The sequence below is a fragment of the Anser brachyrhynchus genome (assembly GCF_964034855.1).
Source record: "Anser brachyrhynchus genome assembly, chromosome: 3".
Classification (NCBI taxonomy): Eukaryota; Metazoa; Chordata; class Aves; order Anseriformes; family Anatidae; genus Anser; species Anser brachyrhynchus.
In genome coordinates, this window is record NC_137696.1 from 49,418,613 (window position 1) to 49,428,075 (window position 9,463).

The window sequence follows — 9,463 nt, forward strand, 5'->3', positions numbered from 1 at the left end:
ATACCAGATTTAAAACAGAAAGATCTGTAAATGTTAGTATAGAAGGAAGAAGATAGATTTCAAATTGATTCATGTTGTATTTTGGTCAAGTAAATTTCACACCTTGGAAAGACTTATTGGGGATTACTGGTTTTATTTGCCTATAAAATTGTTGTTAAATATATATACAATATTGAATACATATATTATTTAATATATATAATCGTTGTTAAATATAGATGAGAATTTTGCTTTTTTTGAGCACACGAGTAATATTAAAAGCTGACAGCGAAGAGATGCAGGTGCCTAAATGTGCAATACATTTTAAAATATGATACATGAAGGAAACTGCCCAGGAAGTTCCAAGACCTCTGACCAGAAGAGAAGAGTTAATCTTAGTCATAAAGAAACTAAGGTTTTAATACTTAAGATTGGCTTAGGATTGACTTCTGATTGGATTTCACTTCTATGAAAGATCAAGATGCAGAAATTCTGTTTTCTCAGAGGTATGAGAGAGGGTAGAAATAGTTATGTAGAAAATATAAATTATGCTGCTGAGAACTGAATTGGTGTTGCATTTGTACAAAACCTAAAAAAATATGATGGAGTGAATAGAATGCTCAGCCCTGTGAAGGCAGTCCTGGGTGATATATTAGGTTTATCATAAATTTATTGGAAAAAGGACAATCGGTGAGTCACTTCAGTACAAAGTTGCAAAATGTTTGGGGAGCATAGACTAAATCTTGCTAGCAGTGGATGTATGCTTTCTGTTAAAAACAGCTTCGGAAAGAAACAATTTAATAAATCTCAGCAAGAAATAAGGAGTCATGTACAGGCTGAAATTCCCAGGCTTGTATAGGAAGAATACAGTATTGGACTCATATCGTAGTAACACAACCAGTGTGGAAACACTGTGTTATGGTAAGATCAGTGAGGGCAGGAAGCTCCACATCAGAGGGAGAACTCAGCTACCATGCTGCAGCAGGATGTATGCAGAGGTCAGATTTTAGATGCTAACAGTGTCTGCTTGTTTTTAGGGAGACCACCAGGGCCAACCCTCAACTACACTACTGAATATGTAGAAATTGTATGTGGCTCAAGAAGTCTCTACATTGAACCTAAGTGCAAACTACAAGTGTATCTCACTCTGCCCTGTGCGTTTGTTTATAGTGCTCTTGGAGTCAGATTCCAAGATGGTGTCTAACTAGGTGGGTCTTAGGTCCAGTATCTCTGTTCCTCCGTTCCAGATAAAAGCACTTGAATAAGAGCACTGAGTATTCTGGACAGAAATTTCAAACAAATATGCCCACACATTTTGGCTTTGTATATCACCCAGATATATCTGTATGTTGTAACTATTTTAAGAATTTTAAATAACAAGAAGCCCAGGTAAGGCCATGAAATTAATAGTGTTGCTTTCAGATTTGTATTTCCTGAAAACTTTATTTAGAAAAAAGATATAAATAAAACTTTGAGGTTTTAAAACAAGGTTTTGCAGTAAAGATTCAGTAGAAAGCTGGGTTAGACACTCTAGGTTGCATTCAGTTATTCTTATCTTCAAATTCTCATATATACCTTTTTATGTATCTGCTTGGTTGTTCTGAGTGACTAGGAAAAATACAGTAGATCTGTTACATTACTTGTAAGTTTTGTGACAAGGCTTCTGCACATATAGGTGGTCTGGAAAAAATGTCTTTATTCTTTGGCCTCTCTACCACTCAGACTTGCCAAGTGTGAGGCATTGTTTGCGTGATACAAATTCAAGCTGTTGAATAATTTGGCTTTCTTCACAATTATCCTTCCTACCAATTCTAGAAAATGCTTTCTTCCTCTTTTTATAGGCCCAAGCCCTATCCAGAACATCTCTGTATATCTATTGATGGTGACTCCTTCAACAACTGTGTTAATATCTCAGTCACACTGGCCTTTGAACTTGAGTCCCTGTAGACATGCAAGCCATCTCTGACATTCAAGCCATAACACATACAGATATTAGAGACACCAAAAGTTAGGTGAAGTGAATTCTACCTTAAGTGTCAATCCTTTCAACTAAGTCATGTGGATTTTTTTTCAGACATGTGCAGACTGATTTTCTTGGCAGTCTTCTGTTCAGAGATTTCCTTCTGTAAATCTGAGATGTGGGTTCAATTTTTGGGGGAACAGAAATACAGAGATGTACTCCATGAACCCTATGCATGCACTGAGCATAACAAGAGGAAAAAAGTGAGCATATCAACTATGGGTACTATGAATACAGAAAAGTCTTCAGATCTTGAATGCCACTGTCTGTACTCTCTGTGTGATTATGTGTGCAGACTATGCCTCGACGTATTAAGATTAAAAACTGCTAACTGTTTTTTATATTTTTTCAGTTCTCATTTTTGCAATAGGAGAGCTATCTTAACTATTAAAAATTTCTATTCTGTCTTGTCTGTTAAAAAAAAATGTGGCTTTGATCTAACTGATTGAACGCTTAGAGTATAGCTGTCAGATTAAGCAGTCATCTTTCAAGAAAACAAGACTTTTCATAAGTGCTATTTATATGTTTCTGTTCTTGTGGTAAACCACAAAAACAGTGTTGGTAAGTCCTTTGTGTACCATAGATCTTCAGGGATAAAGGTGCTGAATGTTACATTGCATTAGACATCACTTTCGGAACAGGATAAATATAATAAAGTTCTGTATTGTCTGCTTGTCCTTTTGCTCATGATTGTTGCTAGCTGTCAAACCAATGTAAAATTCAAGAGCAACAGTAAGTACCACTGTATTGGTGACTGTGTTTTCACTGGTAAACACTAGTTTTTAGTGGTACTCCTGTCAATTTCACTTTAGCTACATTATTTTCCCTGTCACAGTTGTGTATTGCAGCTCTGAGTGTGCTGCCTGTAGTTTCAGAGATCACATCTATCCATTTAAAGGTGATAAAACCAAAAATGTGTTGTTATATATGCTTACTGCCTGAAATTTATATTTATTGTATTAGTGAGTAATGTGAGAGTATTGTAATATGTGCAGTAAAAGTGCTTGTTCTTGTGTACCACACTTCAAACCCATTGAGCAGTGCCTTTTCTCAATTGTCATAATTAGCTGAAAACCATGAAGCTGAAGATAATACTGCATAGCATTACAGAGATAGGAGTTCTAACTGTGTTTTATCTGTGTGACTAATTCCAAGTTAATTTTCAAAACAATTACTTGCTAAGATGACATTCGGTTGTTCTGACTTTTGTTTAACTTATACTCGAAGCCACAGTGAGAGGCTGTCTTTTGTTGGGTTGTGCTTCTGTGCCACCAGTGTGACTTGCTGGTGCATCTTCTGTGCCCAGTGTCACCATCGCCGCTGGCAGTAACAGAATCAGCTGTGTTAGTCTGTGGGGTGAGAGGGACTCAGTGCAGCAGAATGGAACCTTGTCATCCAATTGCAAGCTCAGTGTTTCTGTGAGGATCAGCTGAAAACATTTGTTTATTTTATTTTATTTTATTTATTTTATTTTATATTCTATACTTTTAATCTTTCTTTTAGAAAGAAAGAAAAGGTGATCTTATAATCAGAACAAATAAGTACACGATGGGCTTTCCCATAACACTTCATCACACTATATAAAAATCACTTACATGTATCTGTTAAACAATCAACAACAAATGAACTGATCTAGTGGTCCCTACTTAGTCAAGGCATAAGAGGAGATTAAAATGTTTCCAGGGAAGATCCAGTGTGTTGCCTCCATCTCACAGTTGATATGACGCTGTGAGCAAAGTAATGGAAGTGTTTATTCCTGAATATATGGTGCAAGCATGTGACTTCTGTCAGTTGCCTGTATTCCACTTTTGAGCTTTTTTTTTTTTTTTTTTTTTTTTTAATAGCATATTGCGTAGCTGAGTAATTGGGGTAACTGAGGTTAGAATAGTAATGGCTGATAGGAGTTGCATAGTTCAATATATTTGCAGGAGAATATTTACCTAGTAAACACATTTTGATCTGCAAGACTGGACTTCAGAAGGGGGGAGATAGGATCTTTTAAAAATATTTTGTTTCCTTTTTTTAAAATGATTGAGAAGGAGAGTTTCAAATTTATGATTCCATCAATATATATATGAGAAGAAAGAATAATATAATTGGTTGAAACCAAGACTTCCTAAGTTTGGAGCCCAAAGCAAATATTTTACTAATTCAGCAGTAGAAAAAGGAGAAATGAAGAATTTTTTGCAGCTATAATAATTTCATTATAACCATTGTATTTTATTTGGCTTCCTAAAATGGCACTTATTTCAGTTTCCGAGTGACTTAAATCCCTTACAAATCTGACTTCACTTGAAATGAAATAATTGAACTGAAACATTAGAATTATTTGAGTCAATGAATAGCTTTCTAAATTTTTAGAGAAAAAATACTATGGCTTTTTCACTACAGAGTATATTCTGCTTCCTGGGCCTTAGCAAACTAAGGAATATATTTGCTAATCATTTCAAAAACACTGCAGCTATTCCCTGTAGTTCTTGCTGTCTTTTCTCTTGCCAATATTTGAAATGCTATTTTTTTGGCTTTTTTTCTATTAAAATTAAGTTTCTGCAGTAGCTCTGCAGTTCTGATATGCAAGAAGGACCTTCTGGAACTTCTGTTCACTGTGCTTCTTTAGGCTATGTTTGGAAATATAATACTATCATAAATTAAACATAATTTCTTATTAAAAAAATATTCAAATTTCAATGGATTCTAAATATGTGAGCATATTCTTTATCAGTTTTGATAGCTCTTAAGTGTAATCATTCAGAGATTTCAAAGGCACTACAGGTTAGATTTTTAGTAGCTCTTTTGGCCCATGTTAATGCAGATTGCAATTAATTTTATACTATTATTATATTGCTATTGTACTATTAGGTAAAATTTCTATATTGTCCAAAATGTAATACACAATGTAAAACAGTTGTTGGGATGTTCCTGCATTATCTTCAGCCATTTCTGAAACAGATACACCAATTTAACAAGTGAAATTACTTTTTAAGCAATGAGTCATTCCAAAATCTGAAGGCTAAACTGGACTGCCTTTGAGTGAGTATTAGCAATCTAGTTTGGGTCTGAGTGCCTTTGAAAGGAATCTTCCAGTTCCTGCTTATCCAACTTTGGTTCTTGTTACCGTACACTCCTTGAGGGTGTGAATTGGATTTGCCTCTGATCAAGTTAAACCAAAAGATGAACTCCAGAGGTGCACTCAGTGTGCTAACAGGCTTTCAATCCATGGGACTAGAGTAGACCTGGTTACATTAACCCTCTGAAACAAGTAACACGGGTGTCCTCTGCACCAACACTTTCGTTCTACGTATTCACAACTGCTGTGCCATACTACTTAGACATGGTCAAAGATGTAGAAATACATGTAATTTTTTCACAGGAACTGAAATAAGAAATCTATTGATGTGGTCGTCTGACAAATTCTCCTATACCTGTATGATCTTTCTGTCCTATTTCAGTAGCGGGAAAGAATGGATAAATACACGATTTAAAGTCAGTTGACACAAGAAAGCAGGTCAACAGGGTAGGGTGACATTGCAATAAACTCAGTTTTAAAAGGTGAAATACAATTCAGGAATTAGCTATATATGTCATTAAAAAAAAAAACCACAACTGCTAACTTTGCAGGGAAGAGCTTGGGATGCTAATGACTCACCGATCCCATCAAAAACTCTTTGGTGAAGCTTTTCTGTAACAAGTAGGCAATTTAGATTATGAGTGATAGTATCATTGTAACTGTCTAATAATCACTTTATTTTGATTAGACTTTTAAAACATTAGTTGGATTAAAAATAATAATTATAATCCTGACTCTATTTAGGGAATATTCCTTTTGCCCATGGAAAGATAGAGTGTAATGCTTCTCAGGAGAGTGACACAGCCTAAGGGCATTCTCTTTTATCTTCTTCCAATGAAAGCAGGTTGAAAAAGTGGTAGAAAGGAAAAGAGAAGGACTTGTGAGAAAATCAATGGCTTGGAGCACATGACCAACAAGGAGATGTGAAAGCTAGGAAATGAGCATTTTTAGTTCAGCCAACATTTCTATGATTCTGTGCTTTGGTGTTGTAAAATATGTGGAAAGTGATCAGATGAAGTAGACAATTTTTAGTGGATGAACAGTAGGACTCTGGAAGGGGAATGTAACAGTACTTTAGGAAATGCATTTACATTTAACAGGTGGATGCCAAGCAGTGTTTCAGTAGGCTATGACACAAGGCAGTGACCACCACATGCTGCAGTTTTTGAGGTTCAGGATGGAAATTGGAGGGAGGGCAGTGTGGAACTAGAACAGGTCATGAAATCTTATATTCTTGTAGTTCTCCCAGATTTGGCCTCCTAGATTTGGCAAGACAAATCCATAGCTAACCCATTCTACTCTTTTCAGTGGTTTCACCTAGAGCAGAAAGATAGAACAGATGACCTCCCTGGGTCTTGTAAAAATTCAATTGTTTTACTAATGAATCTTCAGTTAGAATAGAATCCATCTCTGATTTCTCAGGTTAGGTCAGCTCTTTGTTAATAATTTGAAATAATAATAAAATCATTTTATTTCTCATAAGATAAATGGATACAGAAACTTAGGATAGATTACTTACATATTTTATAAATATATCATCTTTCCAATAATAAGTTACAGAGGTAGATAAGGAGCCAATAAAAGTATTTGTGAAAGGTGTAATAGCAGTGTGGATATTACTACTTTGATACTGGAAAAAAAATACAGTTACAGGCAGCAGATTGGACAGTTCTGGGTAGTTCATAGTTTTAAGATTACAGAAGTGAGAGTGAGAAAGAAGAATATAAGAAAACTGAAGTCACAGTCTTCGTAGATAACAGTTGTGAGAGATTACAATAATTTGTCGTAGGAGATTTTGAAGGAGGGTATAGAAGCCCAAAAGACAAAAAGATAATTTATTGAGCCAAAGGAAGTAAGCAAATGAATAAACATGTCAAACAACAGGTCAAGAAAAATAAGGATGAGAAAAAGTTAAACCGAAGTATAAGTGATGTGATGAGACCATATTCTGATGAACTGGTTAGAGCATGAGATATGGTTGTGGTTCTAGCTCTTCAGATTATTGCCACTGTAAATCCTGATATGAAAGGATAAACATGAATAAACTTGAATAAAAGGTATCGCTTGTAGATCATCACTATCCGAGCTATAGCAGAATTTCAAGTGCTTGTTATAGAAGAAATTGCAGCAAATAGTACTTTTATTTTAAAATTAAGATTTTGTGAAATTGATAAAAGAAAGCTAATGCAGCTAACAACTCTTAACACGTCTTTGAGGCTTGCCTCTTTATAAAGATTTGTGTCCTTTTTCAATATACTTTCTTGGAAAGGAAATTATACTACATTTAACACCAATGAAAATCTGAAAACTGCATTTGTTGGTATGCCTCATTTAATTCGTAGTATTTTCCATCTCCATTTATTCCATCTCCTTCATATTTCTTCCATGTTCCTTTCTTGAAACAAACACAGTGAAGCCTGTTTAACTTTCTACGTGGTTTAAACATATGCTTTGGGTTTACAGACTGTTGATATGTTACCTGATCTTGACACAAATTTGAAATAGTTCAAAAAGAAAAATCTAAGGAAAAATGGAATTTTCAGATTAATTTGGGTTAGAATAATCTACAGGTTATGTTGTTGCACTTTTTAAAGTAAGTTCTGGATCTCTTAACATAGAAGTAATGTAAATATCTTCTTGATGGTCTTTATTCAGTTGGTTGCACACTAAAGTAAACTTCACTCTCTGGAAAGATCTTTACTAAAGCCATATGTTCTTTTCTTTTGAACTGCAGCTCACCACAGCCACCTTGGGTGGCAAACTCCAATTGTTTCTGCCCTGAGATTTGCCAGTATATGGAGCTTTGGACCTGTTACTCCGAGAATAATGACGTGCTGAGAGAAAGGCGACCAGTAGCTGGCCATAGGCAAGCAGTATAATATTCCCTTTTAATGTACAGATTTCTTCTGATTTTCTTTTCTGCAAATTCCTCAAACTATTCTCAAAGTTTTTCTATTGTACGATCTGATGCCTTTATTGCAAAAATAAGGGCAAAAGATCAAGAAATAAGACTACTCATTCTGACTTCATTCCAGGAAAAAATCACCAGAGAAATGGCTTTCAGAAGACACTTTGAGTGTTTATAGTTGGGTGTAAGCTGTAGAGCTTTTCTAGCCTGTGAACACTTTGCTCTAGATTGCAGTTAAAATAACAACTCTGCCAGTTTTAAAGCTACCTCTGCCTTTGCCCTAATATTTAAATTAATCTGAGAGGGAGAAGAATTGTCTGTCTCAAGTGCCATGAGAGTCTTTCTATTATACAACTTTGGGGTTACTGGAATCAGCATGAATGTTGTTTGAAGGCAGAATTTTACTGTTTTACCCTTTACCTACATTCTGTAAATTTTGTAGGCAATATGTGATAAAGGTCTTATTAAAAAATTATGGTCTTGCTGCAGTCTGATATTATTCAATGACCTTTAAATGTAAGTAAACTATTTCTGCCTTTGAATAACTCTTAATTATTTTTTGGAAAATATTTAAAATAATATGAAAATAAATTATGAAAAAAATCATTCTTTTTTTTTTTTGTATTCTTCCTAGTTTACTTGTCTTCATCGTAGAAAAGGATTGTGAGATAAATGCTCTTTAAAACTTTTTTTTAATACCTATTCTAAGCCTTCATTGACAACAGATAAGAACAGAGATAATGTATGTGACAGGTTGAAGGAGACAGATGTTATTTTCCATTGGAAAACTGTGGTTATACTTCAGTTTAATTTGCCAGAACAGAATCACTAAATTTCATTAATCACTCCACTTTAAAAAATGGAATAAATGGATTCCCCACTGCTATGTCAAATCAATCAGTATGGCCAAGTCACCTTCAGTATGGTAAAGAATGCTATGTTCAACCAGCACCTCCAATTTATACGTGTAATATTTAGTATATATAAATCAATGACACTTCTATAAGTTGTGTAATTTCCTTAGCAAATGTTCTTTTGAAAATGCTTTAGCATTGTGAAGCAAAATTCTATGCTGTCACTATGTATCATACTCTGATACTCTCCACAATACAAGTATTTTGTCAATAACTACAGGAGTGCTACACAGCTTGATAATGCTCAGGAGTCTGAATATCAGAATCAGTTCTGGTATGATCAAAGCGAATGTGGAATAACACACCTGAATACTTTTCCAGTTCAAAACCAGTTTAACCAAGAGAGCACATTCTATCCTGTGGCTACACACTGATAAACTACACTACACTTATGAGTTATCAGCAGGATTGAAATTTTTATTTTCATCATAGTGATTCTTTGGATAGTCTTCTTCAGACTTCATTTAGTTAACTTTCTCATTTGCAAGCTCTGGACTCCACATCAGGCGTCACTAGTCAAATACAGAAAACTAACACGGCCCGAGCTGTATTTGCAAGGAAGGTGTTCTTCAGCT

The 9,463-nt window shown here is 34.8% G+C and overlaps 1 protein-coding gene across 1 annotated transcript in view; it reads left to right on the top strand.

The window, feature by feature from the left end:
- WDR27 (WD repeat domain 27) overlaps positions 1-8,847 on the top strand; it is a 133,594-nt gene extending 124,747 nt beyond the window's left edge. The window contains exon 25 of the mRNA XM_080587269.1: positions 7,801-8,847. The gene's annotated coding sequence lies outside the window, so the exon portion shown is untranslated. The remainder of the gene's footprint in view (positions 1-7,800) is intronic.
- The last annotated feature ends 616 nt before the right edge of the window (positions 8,848-9,463 follow it).